The sequence below is a fragment of the Lotus japonicus genome, chromosome 1 (genome assembly GCF_012489685.1).
Source record: "Lotus japonicus ecotype B-129 chromosome 1, LjGifu_v1.2".
Taxonomy (NCBI): Eukaryota; Viridiplantae; Streptophyta; class Magnoliopsida; order Fabales; family Fabaceae; genus Lotus; species Lotus japonicus.
The window spans coordinates 82179834-82204855 of NC_080041.1; the positions used below are offsets into that span (position 1 = coordinate 82179834).

The following is a 25022-nucleotide window of genomic DNA, read 5'->3' on the forward strand; positions in this document are numbered from 1 at the left end:
TGCTGAACATAAGCAGTAATCATGATGTTCCAGACCTCCAATGTTTTTATAGAGAGGGTTGAAGTACCCCTTGTACTTCGTCTTATTGCATAATTATTTGGCCTTCCAAAAAAAATAGAGACAATGGTTATCTAAGCAACCAAGATAATGGAATCACCGAATTCAGAGGCAGCGGAGAAGGGATTTACAGAAGTTAACCGAATTTTGTTGGTGAAAGATATGAGATTAAGCTTCAAGTATAATTCTACTTGAATCATGGAAGAAGATATGAGATTCTGGTGTGGTTGAGAATTAGAAAGATTCCTCTTCAATTCTTCATGCTTGATCGCTTGGTCTGTTTTAGAGTCAAAAGGAAAATTAAATGACTTTATTACGAGGACACACAGAAAAAACCAATATTCACTACTAGGAATTTGAACGAGTAATTTATTTTAGGCTAAAAAGCATTTTTGGCCCCTGATGTTTCATGTTTGTGCAAATTCTACCCCTACTCTAATTTTGTCGACGTTTCTATCCCTCATGTTTTCAAACAGTGCACCGTCAACCCCTCCATCAGTCAGACTTTCTCAGGAGAGGTTCCTGAGTGGATTGGAGAGATGAAGATGAGTATATGAAGTTGATGATGATCAAGAAAATGATATAAATTAAATTTGCTTGATGTATATATCAATTATGTATGTAAGTGAACTGGTTAAATGCATGTTTTGCTACTTACAAGTCTTGAGTTTGAATCTCCCATGCCCCTTTTTCCAATTTCACTTGTAATTTCCACGTGGCAGGTTAAAAAAATATGAAAAAAAAGTCAAATCAGCTTATTCCGTTAGTTTTTTAACGTCTGACTGACGGAGGGGTAGACGGTGCACTGTTTGAAAACATTAGGGGTAGAAACATGGACAAAAATAGAGTAGGGGCAGAATTTGCACAAACTTAAAACATCAGGGGTCAAAAGTGTTTTTTAGCCTTTATTTTAATTAAATTTTTGAGATGGATTATTTGTTACTTAAAATTTTCTATAGCATAATATGAAATGTCTATTACACATTATTGATGATTAAAAAACTCAATAGTAATCTTATTTTTTATATAGCATCAAAAAACTTTTCTTTCACTAAAAAAATTATTTTATTGTCACTATAGGATAGTTCAAGTGGTAGGAACTAGGGGCATGTAGGTTGGGTGGGGGGAGGTTCAGGAATCGATTTCTGGCGGGTGCAATTTATCTTTCTAATGTATCAAAAAAATTATTTTAGTGACATATCTTTTTATAAGCAAATGTTAGTTGTTAGTAATGTTAGTAAATTGGTCATCCTCAAGGTTAGAACCGTGGACCCTTCACCCTTCATCCCACCCAACCCTTATATAGGGCCGGTCCCGACATTTTTGAGGCTCTGGGTAAATAATAAAAATGGACCCCTAAATTTTTTTTTGGAGAAAGTTTAACGGGAACACTACGCCAAAAAAATCTTTTACAGCGGTTAAATTTGGCATTTTACAGCGGTTCAGACCCACTGTAGAGCTCGTCGCTGTAAAAGACTACAGCGGTCCGAACCGCTGTAAAAGATAGATTATTTACCGCGGTTCTTTAAGGATAACCGCTGTAAAAAAAATTCAAATTATTTTGGGGTCCTTCTTTTTGGAGGCCCAAGGTTGTGGGTCTACTTGCACAGGCCCAGGGCCGGTCATGCCCTTATGTCCCTAGCTCTTACCACTTGAGCTATCATTTGTGGACATTTTAGTGGCGTATGGTTTCTAGTAGATGCCAATTACCGCCACTAATTGATCATTTGATTTTAATATTCTGATTTATATTTTTGTGGGTATTCTAGTTATGGTGAACCCCTACTTTGACAAATCGTGTTATTTTGGAATTGTTGAAATATAGAGGAGAGTTTAATTTTTATGCATTGATGGTGTAAAGTTTTTTACAAAGTCAACCAATCAGATTTCAAGGATATGAGAAAATCTATTTTTTATTTAATTTCATTAATTGACGTGACACATCTTAAATCTGATTGATTGACGGTAGAGCTGGGTAAGCGGGCCAAAGTCCACGGGCCAACTTGCGTAACTTGCAATCTGCATGGCCAATACCCCGGTGTATGGTGGTTCGCTTAAATGCGGGCCTATCTGGGCTGGCTCATTTAGCCCGCGGTTTAAATGAGTTGAACCCGCGGTTTTGCGGGCTGGTTCGCGGACCATATAATTACATAAAAAAATTATCTTCATAGTCCATTTGGTAGTAAAAGTATCTGGTTTTTTATGTCCCATTTGGTAAAAAAAATGCACTCACTTATGTTCCACATTGCTAAATGACCTCAATTGAATAATAAAAGTATGTGGTTTTATATGGACTATTTGTTAAAAAATGTTCTCACTTATATCCATTTTGATAAAAAAATGCACTCACGCCTAATAGTATATATTATTTTTTTTACGAATTTATATGTATATATTTCTCATAATATTAAATTTGTGAATCCATCCGTGCATGTATGGACAAGTCATTCAAAACTTCCAGCATAATTGACCTTCCTTTTCTTTAAATCCTTTTTTATAATTTCCTTAAATATAAGAGTTCATTCACAATTGCCTTGATAAATTTCTTTTATTTTTAAATTTGCATCATACAGTATTCACGGTGCTCATCCTCTCACCACTGTGCGCAGTTTCATCTTCTTGGTTTTGAGCGTGTGATTCCTCATCAACATTACTTTTAGAGGGCAAGAAGGTGCCATTCCATTTATTGGTTTATCATATTTTCTTCTGATGGTCTTTGGGAACAGTGTGATGGAAATTTTTGTCTTCTTCAAAATTAGAAACAGAGTACAGAGTTAGAAAATAGAAACAGAGTACGTACTCAGTACCCTACTACCCTGTTTCTAATTTTATCAGCTTTATTGTTTTTTCCCTTAATCATTTTCCCCACTTTATCTGTTTCTTTTAACTAGTACTTTTACCCGTGCGTAGGGGTGGAAATAGGCCAGGCGGCTCGTCAGGGGCCTATGACTTGGCTCGTTAGAGGCTCGGCTCAGCTCGGCTCGTTTATTAAAAAGGTCAGGCTTAGGCTTTTATAAAAGCTTGTTTAACTAAAAAGGGCAGGCCCAAACTATTAAAAAAGCCTATTTGGCCTAACAGGCCGGCCTATTTATATATTATTTTTATTAATAATATAAATAAATATAATATAATAATATATTATTTGATTTTTTAAAACTGATGTATAGTTTAGTATAAAAGAAAACCCCAAGTCCCTACCCTAACCTAGATTAGAAACGTTCCAGACATATTCAATGATACAGATTTAGTTTTTGAAATGCAATGATACAGGTTTTTTTATTTGAAAAGAAAGTGCAATGATATATAAAAGGCTTATTAGCCCGCCAGCCTATTCTTTTGATAAAATTGTCTGTTAAATAGGCTTTTAAGCAGGCTTGTAGGCCAGGTCAGGCCTTAGAAAAGGCCAAGCCAAGCCACAAAATTTGGCCTATTGATAGGCCAAAGGTCAGGCTTGGGCCACGAAAAGATAATGTAGGCCAGGCCTAGGCCACGCAAAGCTTGGCTCGGCTCGGCCTATTTCCACCCCTACCCGTGCGATGCACAGGGATATTCATTTTTGTTTTTTTATTTAAATCTATGTATTTTTTTAAAAAATAAAATAACTTAATTTATTTTAAATATACGAAATCATAAATTTTTTGTAGTAAATGTTTGTTTTTGTTTTTTTAGTTGCTAATTGTTTTTATCTTTTGTACTTATTTTCATAAATGTTCGATTGACAGTTTTTTTTTATATTTATTAAATTGTTTAATACAGGAAGTTGAAATAACATGTACATGCTAAAAATAACAACTGGATGTTTTTTTTTTGCAATTCGAATACTTACGTTGATATATGACATTGAGAAAGACTTACTCCAAACATTTATGGTTAAAAAGTTAGTAATGAAAAAATATATAGAACATGTAATGTCGGTTTTGTATTGGAACTAACTCATCAAATAGTCATCAAATAGTGGTCATCAGCGGTTGTGTAGCTCCCAAAAAAACAATTTTATATTTATATTTTGTGACTCAAAAATTCTTATTAGATGCTTGCGTATCATAATTCTCTTATAACATTTGTCAACATGATCCCGATATTGTCCAGAGCATGGACATAGAAAGTGGAATGGGGTTGGTTACATATTAGCATAAAAAGGTGTTAAAAAATGATATCATTTAGAAAATACATAGACATTTTAAAAAAATATTGATTAGAAGTTCAAAAATTTATAACTTTAAAGACTAAAATTAACTGAACCTAATAATAACACAAAAACCAATCAACTTTTACAATTCTATTCACATATGTGTTCCATTATTAAAATAAAAATATTTTTTAATATTTTTATTACTTATTTGTCTACGAAAACCAACTATTATGTAAAATGTTTATTACCATAATACCAATCTTTCAAATACTCACATTAATTGATTAAAGTGTATTATACATCAAATAATTTATTAGCATAAAATGTTAAGAAATTAAGCCAAATTAAAAAATTTACTATCATAAAATCAATATAATTTTTATTTTATAAGATAAAAACGAATAATAAAAAGATAAAATAATTATTCATGTATATTTCTTTTGGTACATTGTAAAGATAAATTGCACCCTTCAAGAATTGATCCAGAACCCCCCCCCCCACCCATAACTATATGTTCCCTAGCTCTTATCACTTGAGCTATTATTCGGGGACAATTGTTCATGTATATGAGTATTCTAATTGAATAATATATATTTTATTAAATTTAAAAATAATTTTTTCTAATTTTTTTCATAAATTTTTAAATAATACCGGTTCAAATCGGTCAAGCTTGATCAATAACATCGGTTTACGCCTAGTTTGAAGGGTTCATGGCTGGTGTTACAGCTCTCAACAGTTTTGAGTTCCTTTGATTTTTTCCTTCCAACAAATGGCTAGTGTTACAGCTCTCAACGGTTTTGAGTTCCTATGATTTTTTCCTTCCAACAAATTTGTCACCGGGCCGATTTCAGGTTTTATCTGTTAGACCGGCCGGTCAAGCCTAATTTTTACAACAATGAAAAATACTACATGGTTTTTTAATTAGAAATTTAGGTTAATACATTTTCGACATTGATATCAAATTTAATCTTGAAACAATCCACTTTTTTTAGGATTAATATATTCTATAAATCCTAACTAACTAATCGGCGTTGGGTGTGTTCGGCACTATATGCGAGTCCCAACCCAGCTAAACGGTTGGAGCTCTGGAACTACCTCTCCGAGTTTTGTGGTCGGTGCAGAAATCCATGGTTGGCTTTGGGAGATATGAATGAGGTTTTCCCCCTCAGAAGTGGTGGGAGGGGAATTCTCGAATGCAAGAGCGATGAATATGTTGAACATGATGGACACTTGTAACTTCATTGACCTGGGCTATACGGGTCCTAAGTTCACTTGGGAACGGAGAGTGAATGGACGACGAACAATGGCCAAACGATTAGATCGTGCGCTTGGAGATGTGGCATGGCGGTGTCAGTTCGCGGAGGCCTATGTAGAGCACCTGGCCGCGTATATTCTGATCATGCAGCCTTGCTTCTAAGGTGCTACGCACAACCTGGAGACCGAGGCCTGCGGCCCTTCCGTTTTCAAGCGGCTTGGGTCTCTCACCCTACGTTTGAGGCAGTGGTGGATAGCTCTTGGCGGAGGGAGGAAAGTACGATTAGAGGGAGGCTCCAAAATGTACAAGAGGCAGCAACTGACTTCAATAGGCAGGTATTTAGGAATATCCACATAAGAAAGCGAAGAGTAGAAAGAATACTTCAGGGGCTTCAACAAGAACTGGATTGGAGGAATTCTGAATCACTGGTCCGGTTAGAGAGCTCTTTACAGAAAGAGTATGGTGACATCCTGTACCAAGAAGAGATGTTGTGGTACCAGAAGTCTAGGGAGAATTGGGTCCGGTTTGGAGATCGTAACACGAAGTTCTTCCACGCCCAAACCATTGTGAGAAGGAAGAGGAATAAGATTCATGGCCTCGTAATGGAAAATGGAACTTGGTGTACGGACCCGAGGAGCCTTCAGGAGGAAGCAAGGAGGTATTTTACTAACTTGTTTGCTATTGATGTACAGGTCTGGAGGAACTCAATAATGGAGAATCCAACGCCCACCATCCCCCTTGAGGAAAGGGAGAAGTTAATTGCTCCAGTGACATTTGAAGAAGTTCGAAGAGCCATCATGTCAATGCACTCATTCAAAGCTCCTGGCCCTAATGGCTTCCAGGCGTTCTTCTACAAGCAGTTCTGGCACATTCTGGGAGGGGACATTCATCACATGGTGGACATGGCATTCCAAAATGGCGGTGGTGACCCAAGGCTTCTGGAGACACTCCTAGTGCTTATTCCCAAGGTTGAGAATCCGAGGAAGCTTAAGGATATGAGACCCATAAGCCTTTGTAATTTCTCCTACAAGGTAATCACAAAGGTTCTTGTGAATAGATTCAGACCTCTATTGCATGATCTTGTGAACCCTTTGCAGGGTAGCTTTATTCCAGGTAGAGGGACAAGGGATAATATTATATTGGCTCAAGAGGTCATGCACACAATACACTCAAAGAGGAAGGGTGGCGGATTGGCGGCGATTAAAATTGACTTGGAAAAAGCTTATGATCGAGTTAATTGGGACTTTCTCCGTGCAACTCTCTATGACTTTGGGTTTCCGCCCAAGATCGTGGAGCTTATAATGTGGGGTGTCCAAACACCTAGCATTTCAGTTCTTTGGAATGGCTCTAAACTTCCCCCTTTCACACCACAGAGAGGCCTACATCAGGGGGACCCACTTTCGCCATATTTGTTTGTTCTATGCATGGAGAGGTTGGCCATTCAGATTCAGAATTTGGTGGCAAATGGTGCTTGGCGTCCAGTAAGGGTCTCAAAAGATAGGATTGGAATCTCGCATCTATTCTTTGTGGATGATGTATTGTTGTTCTGTCAGGCTTCTAAGGATCAGTTGCGCCTTGTCAAGCGTACCTTGGAGTAATTTTGTACTGCATCCGGAATGAAGGTCAACCTGGATAAATCAAGGATAGTTTTCTCTAAAGCAGTTGATTATAGATTGCAACGTGAGTTATCTACGATTGCTGGAATTGCAAGGGAAAATGACTTGGGAAAGTATCTTGGGCTTCCATTGTTGAAGGGAAGGGTGAAGAGAGAACACTTTGCTCCACTTATTGATAAGGTCAACTCTAGGCTCGCGTCATGGAAGAAAAACCTTCTCAATAGAGCCGGTAGAGTATGTTTGGCTAAATCTATGCTTACTTCACTACCGGTTCATGCAATGCAATCGTTGTGGATTCTGGATTCCGTGTGTGAGAAAGTGGATAGATCAGTGAGGAACTGCGTATGGGGGAAAGGACGTTATCCAGCCGAAAGCAAGAGGGGGTTTGGGTGTTCGAAGTGCAAGGAAGAGCAATGAGGCTTTGCTGGGCAAACTTGTGCATAGTATGATGAATGAAAAAGACAAGATTTGGGTCCAAGTCCTCACTGAAAAATACTGTCGTACAGAATCAATATTGAGCGAACAGTACAGGTTGGGGGGATCGTATATTTGGTGTAGTCTATTGAAAGCTAGGGATGCTGTCCAGCACGGGTTTGGCGCGAAACTTGGAGATGGATCATCATCCTTATGGTATTCGAATTGGATGGGCACAGGGTTGTTGGCTTGCCGAGTTCTCTATGTTCACATCTCTGATACACAGTTAGTCGTGGCGGATTTATGGCGACAAGGGACTTGGAATTTTGATAGGTTGTATACTCAGATCCCAGAGGAGATTAAGATGGAAATCAGGAATATTCAGGTACCGGTGGCGCCGAATGGGATGGATCGAATTCTTTGGATGGAGGAGAACAATGGTTTCTATACGGCAAGATCAGCATACAACATGATTCTGGAGGATGGTGGCAACGAATCCCGTTTTTGGAGCCTAGTTTGGAAGGCTAAAGCTCCAGAAAAAGTTCGCTTCTTCTTGTGGCTTGCAGGACGGAATGCGCTGTCGACGAACGCGAAGAGGCATCATAACCATCTCGCGACCACAGCAGTGTGCACTCTGTGTGGCGCATCGTCAGAGGATGGAGACCATGTCCTCCGTCGCTGTCCAGGCTCAGTGTGGGTTTGGAACCAGTTCATGAGAAATTCAGAAGAACAAAAGGAAAATCAAAGAATATATTTTTAGGCAAACACTAACTCAAGGGGCCTTAATGACTCTCACATAAAAATCGTGTGCATTACACCAAAAGCCAATACTCTCCTCCCAAATTCAGCAATTTTCCAGAATTCATACCATTCGCTCCCCAGGTATAATTCCTATTTTGTTCTCTTACAATCCAGCAAAGCTTTCTCAATCTTTGTGTTTCCAAATCTGTCAATAAGCTTCATTCTTTTGTGGCCATGAAATGTATTCAAAAGGGAAGTACTTCATTTGAGCAAAGTGCTTGTTCTTATTCTCAATTTTTAACACCACCCCACTATATATAACCACATTCCTTATAACTATAAGCAATGAATTTCAAGTAAGAAATAAAGTAGTTAACAAATAAGAGTGAGCAGGAAAGTGAAAATTGGAGATTCCTATTCTAAAATTTTAACACCACTCGACCATATATAACCACCATCATTATCCTTATCGCATAGAGTACTTAAGAGTGCCGAAAAACATTAAAATTAAATAAAATGATACAAAGAGACATTCTGATGAACAAAAAAAAGATTACACACCAATGTCAGTAGAGAAGATTAAAATTACTCTAGTATCTTGGAAAGTAAGTTGTTACAAATTATCAAAGCTCAACATAAAATCAATTAAAGTTTAACAACAAAATAAGAATCCTAATTATTGATCAATTGACCACAAAACTATGAATTCAAAAATTACTTGAAAGCCATTACAAAATAAGCTAAAACTGTTCTATTAAAAAATCAGTCCAACTTTCTTCCAGTGTCTCCACCAAATAGGATAAGAGGATAGTGCTGAATAAAAAACACATAATACTGTTTTAACCTGCCTAAATTTCTGCAAGGTTACCCATTTATCTAACCTTATCCAGATGGTAGGTAACAAAGGTGATAATTGTTTTTGCCAATTGATGAATTCTTTTCATTCAGTGGACCTCAAGTGATTAAGGCACGGATAGAAGTATGCTCCAAATGAAATGGAGATGACAAAAGAACTAAGAATATGTAAGCTTATGACATAAGGCACCATGAAAGAACTAAGTTTAAAGGCACTGTAACATAACAGAACAAATAGAATAGAAATCTGAGAATCACAACAATATGCATTTATGACAAATGATGAAGAGACCAAATTATGTATTACATAATGATAAAAATAATGCAGTAAACCTTTGAGGTATGTGTTACAAAAAATGTGATGAAGTCCTTAGATTGTCTATCTTGGGTAGGTGAATTAAAAAAATAACAATAAAAATAAGAGACGAATGCAACTCATCAGTGGCTTGGGGGGAGAAGAAGGTACTGGTGAAAAATTGAAAATTGGGAGAAGAAGAGTTAAAATGGTTTGAGTGACATTCGAACGTTGCAAACTTGCTGTAGATAGATAGGCAATGACTTCTAAAATCATGGCAGATAATGGTCATGAAAATACACATTCTCCAGAACTGCAAGAAAATTATCCGTCCATGTTTTTGATTCTGTAGTATAAACATGCACACAATGAAGTTAACAATAGCAAAAGAATTTAAAATTGTTATTGTCAAGTTAACAACAACTGCACTAACATATATAGCAAAATATGCCTGAATTATAAATCAGAAACTATTTCTCAGAGAAAATGCCGACATGAAAAGTAAAAATAAAGTGTTCAAAAGAGAGTTCTTACAGTAATGTAGAGGATGATAAATAAGACTTGTCTGTTAAAGAAACAGGAAGGGAAGATGTGAGATAAAACAAAAGATTATTGAGATATGAAACTGAATATAATCAAAGGAATGAAGCATACGTGATGGAGTTATACCTTGATGTGGAAATTGGCACAGGTGGTGCGGAGGGTTGGTATAATCGTGTTTCTCTGTTGCGTGCGTGCCTTGATTTGAGAGTGCCCATGTGAGGAAAGCTTGTTGAAGACATTTTATAGGGAGATAGTTGAAGCTAAAGAGGTGGATGATAAGGTGGAACTTGAGAAGGTGGAAGAGGAAGAGACGATGCAAACTTGTTTGATCTTAGGAGTGCCCATGTGAGGATGAATTAAATTCATTGAATGGTGGGAAGATTGATGAAGACCAAGAGGTTTATGAAAAAGTGTAACTGATGAATGGGGAAGAGGAAGAGGCATTAACATATGATGGATGCCAACAACATTGCAGATGCAATCAACGGTCTTGCTCCAATCTAAAGGAAATATGTAGCATTTTTATTTAAATACCCATGCTTAATTTGAAAGTGATGTACAATGAAATATTGAATGACAAAGTCGCCCTCCAGGCTGCAAAAACTTTCCCTTTATATATAGTATAGATAGATAGATATATAGATAGATAGATATTTTTCTCTTTGCTTTATGAATTTTCCTACATTCATATTTATGGTTGAGGCAAGGACGGATCCACATTTAGAATGAGGGGGAAATGTCCCCACTTGATTTTAGTTTTTTATAATGGTATGTTTTTAATTTATTATAACACCAAGTGTTTAATTAATTGCCCCACAAAATAGTAATTGCCCCACAACTTTATATTTTTACCTTAAATGCCCCTAAAAGCGTGATACCCATAATGAGTTGATTCAATAATAAAGACACTGTACCGGCCAGTTAAAATTTTGATTTTGTTCTATAGTAGTAATGCAGCGTTCCATTCTTAGGAACATGAGATTTGCAAATTATGTTTTCTGAGCTTTGTTTATCCATCAACCATGATTATTTTACGCCCATCTCCATCACCATTATTCATTTCCACCACTTGTTCATTTTTCATAAAAAAAACGAATTTCATGAGATAAGAATAATTGACAAATAAAGGAAAATCTAAAGATGTAATATTTACCTTGAGTAACATGTTAATAATCTATTGAATTACTTAATACGGTATCACACCCAAAAAAATTGAAGGTACCATAGAATTTACCAAAAATATAAGCACAATTTTATTGTTTTTGCATTTCGAAGACTAAATACAATTGTTTAACAAACACATGATTAAAAAATTAAAAACAAACACATGATTCATGAATTATATAATTTTTTTTTTGAAAAACATGAATTATACTTGATGATGCTATTCATTATTTTTCAATATATTCATTATTTACTAGTGTTTTTTACCCGCGCGTTGCACGGGGAATACATCTATTATATTTGATAGGTCAATTAATATCTTGATCATTAAAAATATAATAAACAACTGATGAAATAGAAGAGTATGAAATGATGAGCAAAGTGGACAAAAAGTCTTAAATTAAAACCCTTGTTGCATAGATTGAACTTCGTACAATTGAATAACTAATAAAAAAATTGGTTAACCAAATCTCAAATTATGCAAAACATATTAGGGGATGTGGTTTAATGATGGCTAATAAACAATAGCTGATTTAATCTACAATGAAAAAAAGAGAAAATATTCTTTATGTACGTGATTATGCGAGTTCATTTTTTACACAATAAAATAACTAAGTTTGACCCATATCAACATGAAGTCATTTCACATTCTTCATGAGCCTAAAAACAATAACACAAATTATAGATATGAAGAATCACCAATAAAGCATTCAGAACACATTTTAATCTTAGAAAAAAAAAGAATGTACCGCGAAATTTGTTATTGTATTTTATACATTAATTAATACTTAATGAAGGTACTTTCTTGTTAAAATATATTTCTTCCCGTAGGAGAATTTAACTCCTATAATAATTTGTACAAAAAAATTAAAGTGAACTATATTATTATGTAGTAAAAAATTAACATCAAACAATATTATATTATGTTTTTCTTGTAACAAAAAAAAATTCTGATGAAATCTTATTAACATTTATTTTTATGTAGAAGTATTTTCATGTAAAATATTCTTCCTATATATAAAAGCTTTTAGGCTCTTTTTCTAATACATTTAGATCCAGCTTCTCCTTACTCTCAGGATGCCTGAAAGTCTTTTCTCAAGTCTATCTGGTGCGTAATTTCGATGAAGATGATGACACCCACCATACCTTGCTTGCTTCAAGGTCGATCTCTTGTATCCTCCTCCTGCCGAAGACTTTAAGAGTAAACCTTGCTATTCCAACTTTCATCGATCGAGTTTCAGTTGCTTTTTCTGTCGATCCAGGTGAGAAAGCTTACTAAGGCAACCTCTGCTTTTGTCTATCTCCCAATATAAGAAGCATGTTGCTTTGCTCTTATAGTAATACTAATAGGCGTACTTTAGAACAAATTTCTAGCGAAGGTCTTGACAGTTTGGAACTGAAAGGTTTGGTTCATTAATAACATCTAGTAGTTTCATCATGTTATTCTGCTTTTGAGCTTGTTGTACTTGCTTCCAAATCAGCAGCTTCCAGCTGTATCTGCATTCTAAGTAACAGAAAATCAAGAACTCATGAAGTGTGATAGACATGTTAGAGTAGGATAGACTAATGACCACCAAACATAATAGCAATATGTGCAACATCAATCTAGCTATGATAGTGCAAAGATAGCAATCAAATTTGCAGACAGATATGAAAGCTAAAGAATGAATTGAAGCCACTTTTTGGCTATGACCTTCCAGTGGTTTCCATAACCAATCAGATCTATTTGTAAGGGGAAACTAATCACATGCTACTAAAGAAGATGAATGGAAGAAAACCCCTCTAGAAATTTTAGACCCATTATATTTGTTGAGCGGCTAAAACAACTCTTTGCTTTATGTAGCACTGTTGTTGAAAGTATAATAACCAAATCAAAAACATATGCTGATACTAAATCGTAATGTGATAATTACACACTCATGCAAGCACAATCACACTAAAGTTTGATTAATTGAACCATAGTAGAACGATGATTAATTATAAAATCTAATATTGCCTTCAAAAAGTGACTTTCAATATATGTAATGATGATAGATAGATGTAGAATTGATGAACTAAGTCAGTAAAACTATATATGCATCACAGTAGTGCAACACCAAACACACATCTCTATCTCTTATCTGGTGAATATATACATATGCATCACAGTAGTGCAACACCAAACACACATCTCTATCTCTTATCTGGTGAATATATACATATAATGGACTGAGAAAAACCTCCATGAGTACTGGTCTCACATGTTTCGTGGCTTACTTGAAATGAGAGCAAGATAAAATCTTGAGTCATCAATCATGTTTCATCTTCAGCTAGCTGAGAATCAGAGAGTGTAGTCAGAAAGAGGTATGCACCTCATTGTCGTTCTGTACCTACGGATAAATTCATGTCAAATGTTTCCAGGGAAGCCAAGGAAATCAATTTATTGTTAGAACATTGGTTTAGGCGTTTAGCATATTAGAAAGGATAGCACCAGTTTTAAAAGTCTAACCTCAATAGTATAGCTTGAGCGAACAAAGATAAGAAGTAAAATCTCATCCATGATATGTAGTTCTGTAGTTGTAACGGCAAGCACCAACAATAATAATTAATCTTCTCGGTGCAAGAAGCAGGCAAAAAGAAAAAATTACCAAATAAAAAAGTTGCAAGGAAAAAAATCTACAACTTCTCCTTTCTCTCCGCTCAATTCTTTCACTCCCTCAATCCACTTCACTGACAATGATTAGGTTAATCAAAACATACACAGATCAATGTTTCACCTCATATAACATAGGACAAAAATTTTAGATGCAAATTAAGAAAAACGATTAAATAGAATCACATACAAAGGAGAATCAGAAAACATAAAAAACAAATCAAAATATTGCAAAATTCCATATAGAATATAAAATGGACTCACCATCCATGGCTTCCAAAGAATCTCTTTTGGTGGAATATCTATAAATAAAAACCTGAAGAAAAGAATTTGAAATTAGCATGGAAAGTGATGAACGAAATTGACCTTGAAGTCAAACATGAGTGAATGAAAGTTAAAGGTAAAGTAAAATAAAATTGAAAAAAACCATAACATATTATGCAAGCAAATGAAGAAAATAATTTGAAACCTCCATCTGCAACCTTCCCAATCAGTCCAAGGCAGCAAATCGGAGGGATGCGATTGCAAGTCGATGGCAAAGTGGTTCCGTTGAGAGATGAGACAATTTTGTGGGGGTGGTTCCGTTCAGTGGAGAGATGAGATGAAAATTGCATGGAGGAGATGAATTCCATGGAGGAGATAGTGGAGGTAGGCAGGGTTTTAAGAAGGTTTTTGCTGATGAGATGTATTATTGATTTAAATCACTTATCAAATCTAAAATTTAAAAATGTACTAAATAAATATAGATAAAAACTATCAAAATCTAGCAAATCACAATAAAAACTCATAAAATCCGGAATTAATTAAAAATCCGAAAATTCAATAAAAATACCATAAAAAATAATTAATACTCTAAAAATAAATAATAATATAAATTAAGATAAAATACAGAAATAAACAACATAAATCCTAATCAAATCTAAAATTAAAAAATGTACTAAATAAAAATAGATAAAAACTATCAAAATCTAGCAAATCACAATAAAAACTCATAAAATCTGGAATTAATTAAAAATCCGAAAATTCAATAAAAATACCATAAAAATTAATTAATACTCTAAAAATAAATCAAAAATAAATTAAGATAAAATCAAGAAATAAAAAACCTAAATCCTAATCAAATCTAAAATTTAAAAATGCATTTTTTTATTAAGGAGAAATAAGGTAAGGAAAAATCAGGGCACATGTGGCAAGTGGGGCCAAGGAGAAAGAGCTTACATGTAAAATATTATGTGAGAATTAATCTGGGAGCGACACGTCACTAACTTGGCCTGTGAGAGCGACACGTCATGCTAGAAGTTGTTCTTTTCTAATATATATAGATAGATAGATAGATTGCACAATATGATCATTAGAAGATGAAAACAACTAAATCGAAACTTGAAAACTATCAAATCACAACCACTCCGAATCTCCGATTAAATCAAAATAGATATGATTCGAATTTGAATAAAAACAGATTATTAATTAAACCATAAAATAGAATATACTTTCGTTTCAAAACCTATCCAATCCTCTAAATTAGCTAGGTAATAGATATGATAGGATACTCGATACAAATAAAAAAATTCTATCGCTATAAGTATTAGATGTATTTCTTATCTCTCTCATTCTAATAATGGCCTCAATCAGAATCAGAGGCATGGTGAACAAAGGTTTGCAGCTAGGAGGATTAGTTTCACGAATTCAAGGTCTTAGAGGTTTTTCCTATATTCCAATATCACAATTTCAAAAAAATTACATTATTCCATCACAACTTGATGAAACCTTAACAAGCAATCAAACCGACGCTGCCCTCAGCATCACAAGGAATTTATTCCTGAAAGAAGAATTTCATAACAAGAACCTTGTGTTTTCGCCATTGTCACTTTACGTCGCGCTTAGCATGGTCGCTGCGGGCTCAGAGGGCCCCACGCTCGATGAGTTTCTCACCTTTCTCCGAGCCAAATCCACCGACCACCTCAACTCGTTCGCCTCTAAGGTTGCCTCGGTAGTGCTCCGCGATGGTGCTCACGACGGCGGCCCTCGCCTCTGTTTCAGTAACGGTGTGTGGGTCGAACAATCCCTTCCTACAAACAACTAGTGGCTACTGATTACAAGGCCACTTTTGACGCTGTTGATTTCAAGAACAAGGTCAGTCATATGCATTTTATATTTTGGGGCTTCATAACCTAATTTTCCAACTGCCTTATAATTTTTATTTTGCATTCATACGGCTTCCTACTTAGTGTCTGCAAATTTTGATCAATATCCATGAACATAGTCACACACTCCCAATTTTTAATCTATTCAAGCATGTATATATGTTACGTTCAAAAATAAAAAGCACGTATATATGTTACGTTTTTTTTTTTTTGAACTCGTATATATGTTACGTTGATAAACTGTAAACGAGATGTATGTCAAACAAGTGCAGAAATTCCTTGTCATAATATCCGCCGTTATTTATATGCTTCACTGATTTTAAATATGATGATGGTTTTAAAGGCTCATGCAGTGGTCAATGAAGTTAATTTATGGGCTGAAGAAAAAACAATGGGCCTTATCAAGAACATTCTTTCTCATGGGTTGGTTGACAGCTTAACTAGGCTCATCCTTGCAAATGCTTTGTACTTCAAAGGTGCATGGGAAGAGCCGTTCGCTGCATTAAGTACGAGAGATTGTGATTTTCACCTTCTTAATGGAACCTCAGTCAAGGCTCCCTTCATGACTAGCAAGAAGGACCAAGTTATTGGTGTTTTTGATGGTTTCAAAGTGCTTAGACTCCATTATGAGCAAGGTAACGATGATCGTCACTTCTCCATGTACTTTTTCCTTCCGGATGCAAATGATGGACTGTCAACTCTGGTTGAGCAAGTGGCTTCTAACTCTGAGTTCCTCGAACGCCATCTTCCTCGTCAAGAAGTGAAAGTAGGTGACTTCAGAATTCCAAAATTTAAGATTTCTTTCGGACTTGACATTTCTAATGTGGTGAAGGAGATGAGACTGGTTTTGCCTTTCTCCGAAGATTATGCAGATTTTACAAAAATTGCTCCTCCTGTGGAAGAGCTTCCTTTGTGTGTTTCCAACATAGTACAAAAGTCTTTCATTGAGGTGAATGAAGAAGGTATTGAAGCAGCAGCAGTGACAGCTATATCAATGAGGTACGGGGCTGGAAGGGAATGCTTTTTACCAAAAGTGATAGATTTTGTAGCTGACCACCCTTTTCTCTTCTTAATTAGAGAAGATTGGACTAGAACAATCCTCTTTAGTGGACAAGTGTTTCATCCTCTTCATAACTGAAATGATATCATCAGTTGCCACTTCGGAGAATAACCGATTTTTTAGGGATTTGAATAACATTTTGTGATTTTGTTATTCTTTTTTATTCGTTACAATATTTTGTTAGGACTTTTTTTTAAGAAGCACCAGCTTTATTAAATTGAGAAACAACATTACAAGAGAAGTGCCCAAATAGGTCTCTCCCTATTACAATCTTATTTAATTTGACTAATCCATTTGCAAAAACATTTGCTTGTTAATTAGCTTCCACGGTCTAGATGAGACATTATTCACTACAAAAAATCGCGTAATTTGTGGCGTTTTCTTTACGGCGATTCCTAAAACCGCCACTATGTTCTATAAAAACGGCGATTTTATAAGCCGCCACAATGCAAAAAATATTATGGCGGTTCTTTTAACATAATGACAGTCATAATCGTCGTATTGTAGGTTACTTGTACGTGTCAAGCACCAACCCCGTACACGTGTGGCGTGTGCTCTCTCGCGGTTCTTGAACGTCCTCTCGCGCTCTCCCTCGACAAAAATTCACCCAGACTCAAATTTCCCTTTCATACTCAATTCTTTTTTTTTTTGGTTACTTTCATACTCAATTCTGATCACTGTGATTTGGAGCTTTTTCTTCTCTGTGAACAGTTGAGAAGTCTCCATCGCAGCGATTCTGATTCTGAGTTCGAGTCTCTCGCACCCCTCTCTGTGAAAATTGTCATCGCGTTTTTTTTTTCTCCAACAAATTGAATATGTATAATAAATAGGAGCATAAGGGGTGCCCAAACCCGTATACATAGAAAAGAAAAAGAGAGATCAAGGCTTAACCCAACAAACAATGTAGGGGGGTGCCAAGCAAGAAAGAAAAAATCCAGCTAGCAGTACAAAAAAACCGCAGCAAGTAAGCCTATACAGTGGGTCTAAACAAACTTTCAAAATAAATAACCACTTGGGATCTAGCTAGCAGTACAATCGTCATCGCGTTGGTTTGCTTACACAATCTCAATCTCATGTTTGCTAGGGTTTAAACTTCAAAATCTTTCTCTGATTAGTGATTACTCATTCTTCCGTCCAAACCAGGTTGCAAGGAATCATCTCCCAATTCAGATTTCGATTCCTCTTCTGATTCACATATTTGGAGCTTAAACCCACACATGAATGATATCCGTATGGAACAAGTTGAGTAGAGATAAGATAAAATATGGTAACGTCATTTTGTGTGACTCTTTGGTAAAATCAATTACTTCTCACATAGAGATATTTAAAATCATATGTTTACCGTATAAACTATGAATTTATGTTTTGAGATTTGTATAGTGCAATCTCATTAATTAGAAGAAAAAAAAACCTAAATCAAAACCGAAAAACTATCAAATCACATTCACTCAGGTTAATCTGAATTAGATATGATTAGAATTTGAATTTGAATCAAAATTGGCGGATAAACTTTCACATAGAAACCTATTCAATCTTGTAAATTAATAGGTAATAACTGATAGGACACGCGTTTCAAATTAAAAAAAATCGCTCATGCGAACTATAAGTATTTGATGCATTTGTTATCCATGTCTCATTCTTATTCTTATTGTCAAATCCTAATAATGGACTCCATCAGAGTCAGAGGCATGGCTAACAAAGCTTTGCAGCTAGGAAAGCTATCAAATCAAACCGATGCTGCCCTCAGCATCACAAAGCATTTATTCTTGAAAGAACAATATCAGAACAAGAACATCGTGTTTTCGCCATTGTCCCTCCATGTCGCGCTTAGCATGGTTGCTGCGGGTTCAGACGGCCCCACGCTCGATCAGTTTCTCACCTTCCTTCGAGCCGAATCCATCGACCACCTCAACTCCTACGCCTCTAAGCTCGCCTCCGATGTGCTCCACGATGCAGCTTCCACCGACGGCCCTACCCTTGGTTTTGCTAACGGTGTGTGGGTTGAACAATCCCTTCCTCTTATCCCTTCCTTCAAACAACTGGTGGCCGCTGATTACAATGCAATTTTTGCCTCTGTTGATTTCAAGAACAAGGTGACTCAAATGCATTTTCTATTCTGGGGCTTCATAACCTATTTTTCCAACTGCCTTATGATTTTGATTTTGCATTCTTAATTAGATCCTTGTCTAGTAAATTAATTAGAATGAGGATTGTGTCTGATTGTTTAAAAGCTGTATGTATTTGCAGTTGTGTACTGCTTCCACACACCATAGTCACACACTTGCTCACTGCCAAATTTTAATCTATTCAAGCAGATTCATGTATGTTACACTGATCAATATGTTCCTTGCTACAATATCTTCGTTGTTGATACAGTATAAATATGTTTGTTTTGTAACTGTATATGAGGAAAAGAATCAGAACCTTATTTGCGTAACTGATTTTAAATATGATGATGGTTTTACAGGCGGATGAAGTGGTCAATGAAATTAATTTATGGGCTGAAGAAAAGACAAATGGCCTTATCAAAGACCTTCTTCCTCGCAGCTCAGTTGACAACTTAACTAGGCTCATCCTTGCAAATGCTATGTACTTCAAAGGTGGATGGGAAGAGGAGTTTGATCCATTTAGGACGAGAGACCGTGACTTTTACCTTCTTAATGGCACCCCAGTCAATGTTCCTTTTGTAACACCCCAATTTCTCAACTGAGGAGTCACATTAGTAACCTAACAAAGTCTAAGGACCAATCTGCAATCCCTAAAAACCAAGGGAATTTTTTTTCCGTAAAACAACTAAACACTTCGGCTAAAAGGTTGGAAACATACCATAACTTTATTTAGATAACTTGTTTCCCGATATACAGTAATAATAGTTTACAATACCATAAGTAAGGTTCAGAATAAACATGCGCACTTTAACAGTGGCGGAAGCAAGACTTTAATAACAGAGTTCTCATAAAGTAAAAGAGACTCCAACATAATCCACAAGAAGAGAAGCAAAGCTGCTTCTCATACCTCTACTCCACCGCTTACAACTCGATCTCCAACTCGAGTAGCTATGCCTCGGCGGAAGGATCTCCATCGCCTAATAGCGTTAAGCGCCCAAACAACAAGTAGCAAATAGAAAGGGTTAACTCCATGCAATTACCATGTATAAAAGAGAAAAATCATGCTGTTCGAATTTAATTACCTGGCATGGTAAATAACTAGCATCATAACTCAACTCATATATCAACAACTTAAACATAAATCGGACTCAGATAATAATAACCTCAACAATGTAACATCAAATCAGATATCAATAAACCAATACGAAAATCCAACAACATAGGGTCAGGTGTTAGTTCCCTATAATGCAACTATATGCTGCTAACAAAATGGATCGATCAATATCGTCTCTCAAGACGGGACAATGATAGGACACACCTCCTCATCGCCACTTATAACGTCATACATGACGGGACAATCATAGGACACACCTCCTAATCGCCACTTAACGTCACACAAGACGGGACAATCATAGGACACACCTCCTGATCGCCACTTAGCATCTCGCAAGATGGGACAATGATAGGACACACCTCCTCATCGCCACTTGACTCAAGCCCTATATGCCAAGTCAGACAATAACAAAGCCCACCCAAGGACCAATCCAAAGTAACCACATGTTCCATCCACTAGGAAGCAGTAACGACAGAAACCAGTAAACGGCCGAAGCCTCTCAGAAAACATTTTCCAAATTCAGCATAATAATCATAATCATCTGCCAATCAATATAAACATCTTCATCTCAAACACAGGCAGTGCGATAAAAGCATGCAAGACTCAAAGACGCTCTAAAACTGAGTTACCCTTACCTTCGTGAGTAGAAGTTGGGCATGGAAATTGCGAACCTAGAACAAAGAAAACACAATCATCAACACAAGCTTCACTAGGAGCAACACGATCTACTAATACTAATCGAAATCGTAAAGAAAGCCTCTAAAGCTTCAGAGTTCCTATTTAGGCACAAATTGACAACGGAGACTTCGTTCGCTAAAACGAGCATAACTCGAGCTACAGAACTCAGAATGACACGAAACCGGCGCCAAAATTTCGACAATTGAAAGAGCTACGCAATGGCTCAGGTCATAGAGACCCAAAAATTATTTTTGGACACGGTACCCAAGCAATTAGGTTTCGGCCACTATGGAAAATAGAGTTTTCGAACTTTTTCTTCGATCTAAATCAATTCACAAGGTAGTTTTAGGGTAAAACTAAGGCAAAGAAATTGTCGGAACAATTTTCGGACAATCGGGTCGAAATACGACTATCCAGGGGCATTTTGGTCCAAAATAAAGGCTCAAAACTTCAAAGTTATCAGTTCGGAAAACAAATTTGACAGCAACGATCCTCATGATATCCGTGACAACAAATCCTAAAGGCACGAAGTCAGATTAAGTCTTTTCGACAATAAAGTTTCGAAATGTGCGACTAATGGGGTTTTGAATCAATTTTTCAGATCTTGGACAACTGAATCGCAATCGGCGATTACTGACAGAGGTTTTAGACTCATGGGAACATAAGGAACATAACCCAACCAAGAAATCAAGGAAATCAGACAATTTTAGAAAAAGCTCAAAACTGTGAGCACAGAAACGACTTCAGAAACGCAACAGAAACAGTAAACAGAGGTAGGATTCATGCTAGTTACCTCAATACCTAGAAGTAGGGACGAACTGCACGAAGATTGGTCAAGTTTTCGCGAAAATACTTCTTCTCCCTTGCTCCCTAGAACTCGCGGCCTTGGAGGAAAGAAAATGGCAAGATTTTGCTTTTTCGCCTATTTATAGGCGGGCGAAATCGCGGAAAAAAGAAAATTTCGCGATTCCGATTTTTGCAGCACGATCACCAAGGAATTCTAAGAGAGATTCTGGCGTCAGAAATCCAGAACTCAAAACAAATATCTAGGATTTGGGAAAAACGATATCGGAAAACTCAAAAGCGGTGTCGGTTAATCTGCCCCGAAAAACTACTTTTTGCTGTGATGCTCAAACGACAAAACTTCCAACTGAAGAAAGATTGGAAACGTCGAAACAAGTCTGGCAGCGCGGACGGAATCTTCGTTAGAAGTCCCGAATAGAAAAAGTATTCATCCATTGCTCGAAAATAGGGTTTCGAAGCAAGGAAATTAGCGTCGTCGGACTTCCGAAAAGTGAATACTATCGTGCGTACAGTCCAGAGTTCCGAAATGAAACGCTGGTCGAAGGAAAAATAAAGAAAAACTTTAAATTTTCCAAGGATTCGAAATCTCACTTAAAACGTTGCTCTAAAGCGAAATTAGCCTATTCTGGACACGCTTGCCATAAGGCGGGTGTGCAGACGACTCGCTCTAATTCCTAAAATGACTACGCAACATTCCTCAAGCAATTCCTGAACTTTCTTCTTCATTAATCTTTCTCAAATATCAAACTCCTGTCACGCTTACACTGATTCTACGCGTGAGTCGGAAATTAGCTTGTTCTGAAAATCCAGGTCTTACAATACTACCCCCCAAAAAGAAAGTTTCGTCCTCGAAACTTAAGGCTCAGTGAAGAGTTCCGGATACTGTTCCTTCATCCTCTCTTCTAGTTCCCAAGTAGCATCGCCCGTGACTTGGTTCCAAATCACTTTTACCAGAGGAACCTGCTTGTTTCTCAACTGCTTGATCCTACGTTCCTCAATCCTCATTGGTGCCACTTCAAAAGACAAGTTGTCTCTAAGCTGAATATCATCTTCCTTGATGATGTGAGAGGGATCAGGAATATACTTCCTCAATTGTGACACGTGTAGCACATCATGAATCTTGGAAAGAAAAGGTGGCAACGCAATCCGATAAGCTACTTTACCTACTCGCTCGATAATCTGATACGGTCCAATGAACTTCGGTGTCAGCTTCCTCGACTTTATCGCTCTTCCCACTCCGGTAGTTGGTGTCACGCGAAGAAACACATGGTCTCCCGCCTCAAACTCTAACTCTCTCCGTCGTGTGTCAGCATAACTCTTCTGTCGACTCTGTGACGTCCTCATCTTCTCTTGTATTTGCTTCACTTTCTCAGTAGTTTGTTGTACTAATTCAGGTCCAACGAGAAGATGTTCGCCATCTTGAAACCAACATAAAGGAGTTCTACATCTCCTCCCATACAAAGCCTCATAAGGTGCCATTCCAATACTAGCATGAAAACTGTTGTTATAAGTAAACTCGATCAACGGCAACAGCTCATCCCAGCTTTCTTGACTATCCAGAACACAGGCTCGCAGCAAGTCTTCCAATGACTGTATTGTCCTCTCTGTCTGTCCATCCGTCTGAGGGTGATAGGCAGAGCTCAACCTCAACTTCGTCCCAAGCGCCTCGTGCAACGCCTTCCAGAAATGCGAAGTAAACTTCGGATCTCTGTCAGAAACAATACTCGATGGTACTCCATGAAGTCGTACAATCTCAGCGACATACACTTTTGCAAGTGCCTCCACATTGAACGTGGTCTTCACCGGTATGAAATGTGCTGACTTCGTCAGACGGTCCACAATGACCCAAATGGAATCAAATCTCTTCCTCGTAGCTGGCAAAGCTACCACGAAATCCATAGAGATACTGTCCCACTTCCACTCCGGCACATCAAGTGACTGTAACATACCCGCAGGCTTTTGATGTTCTATCTTCGCCTTCTGACATGTCAGACATGCCGCCACAAACTCTGCTACATTCTTCTTCATTCCTGGCCACCAAAAATTCAACTTTAGATCTTGATACATCTTTGTCGATCCCGGATGAATACTCAATCTGCTCTTGTGACCTTCGTCAAGAATCATCCTTCTCAACTCCATGTCCAATGGTACGCAGACACGTCCTTTGCAACGCAGAATGTTGTCAGTTCCTACCTCAAAATCCGGCGCTTTTCCCAAAATGATCAAGTTCCGTTTCTCGATCAGCTCCTCATCTAACAGTTGTTTCACCTTGATCTCGTTCAGAAAATCACTAGTGATCGTCACCATCCCAAAGCTCAATTTTCCAGGTGTCACTTGCATACCCAAACTGAGGTCGCGAAAAGTCTCGATAAGTTCCAATTCCTTAATCATCAACGATGAAACATGAATTGTCTGGCGACTCAGTGCGTCTGCTACAACATTTGCTTTTCCTGGGTGGTACAACAAAGTGAAATCATAGTCCTTGATGAATTCCACCCAACGCCTTTGTCTCATATTCAGATCCTTCTGATCGAACAGGTACTTCAAGCTCTTATGATCACTAAAAACAGTGAAAGTGCTCCCATAAAGATAGTGCCTCCAAATCTTGAGCGCAAATACCACAGCCGCTAACTCCAAATCGTGCGTAGGATAGTTCCGTTCATGTATCTTCAATTGCCTTGAAGAATAAGCCACAGCCTTTCGGTGTTGCATCAACACACAACCCAAACCTTGGTACGAAGCATCGCAGTAAACCTCGTAGGGTTCCTTCTCTTGTGGTAATGTCAGAACTGGCGCGGTCGTCAAACGCTTCTTCATATCTTGGAAACTCTGTTCACAATCCTCTGTCCAAGCAAAAGGTTGGTTCTTCCGGGTGAGTTTCGTCAATGGTCCTGCAATCTTAGCAAAACCTTCGATGAATCGTCGGTAATATCCAGCTAAACCGATGAAACTCCTTATATCTGTCACAGTCTTAGGACGCTCCCATGCAAGTACCGCTTCCACTTTACTGGGATCCACAGCAATGCCCTCCTTTGAGATGACATGCCCTAAAAACTTTACTTCTTCGAGCCAAAATTCACACTTTGTCGCGTTAGCATACAATACCTTCTCCCGAAGAACTTGTAAAACTTGTCGCAGATGCTCCTCGTGTTCTTCACGATTCCTTGAGTAGATCAAGATGTCGTCGATGAACACCACAACAAAGCGATCCAAGAATGGATGAAAGATCCTATTCATGTAGTCCATGAATACAGCTGGTGCATTCGTAACTCCAAACGGCATCACCAAGTACTCATAGTGCCCATAGCGTGTCCTAAACGCCGTCTTTTGAATATCCTCATCCTTGACTCTAATCTGGTGATATCCCGATCTCAGGTCAATCTTCGAGAAAATAGCAGCACCCTTCAACT

General features: G+C 37.2%; 2 pseudogenes; both read left to right on the forward strand.

Moving 5' to 3' along the window:
* Positions 1–15322: 15322 nt before the first annotated feature.
* LOC130748344 (serpin-ZX-like) lies at positions 15323–16986 on the forward strand (annotated as a pseudogene).
* A 1597-nt stretch (positions 16987–18583) lies between these two features.
* Positions 18584–25022, forward strand: part of LOC130721104 (serpin-ZX-like) — a 29278-nt pseudogene continuing 22839 nt past the window's right edge.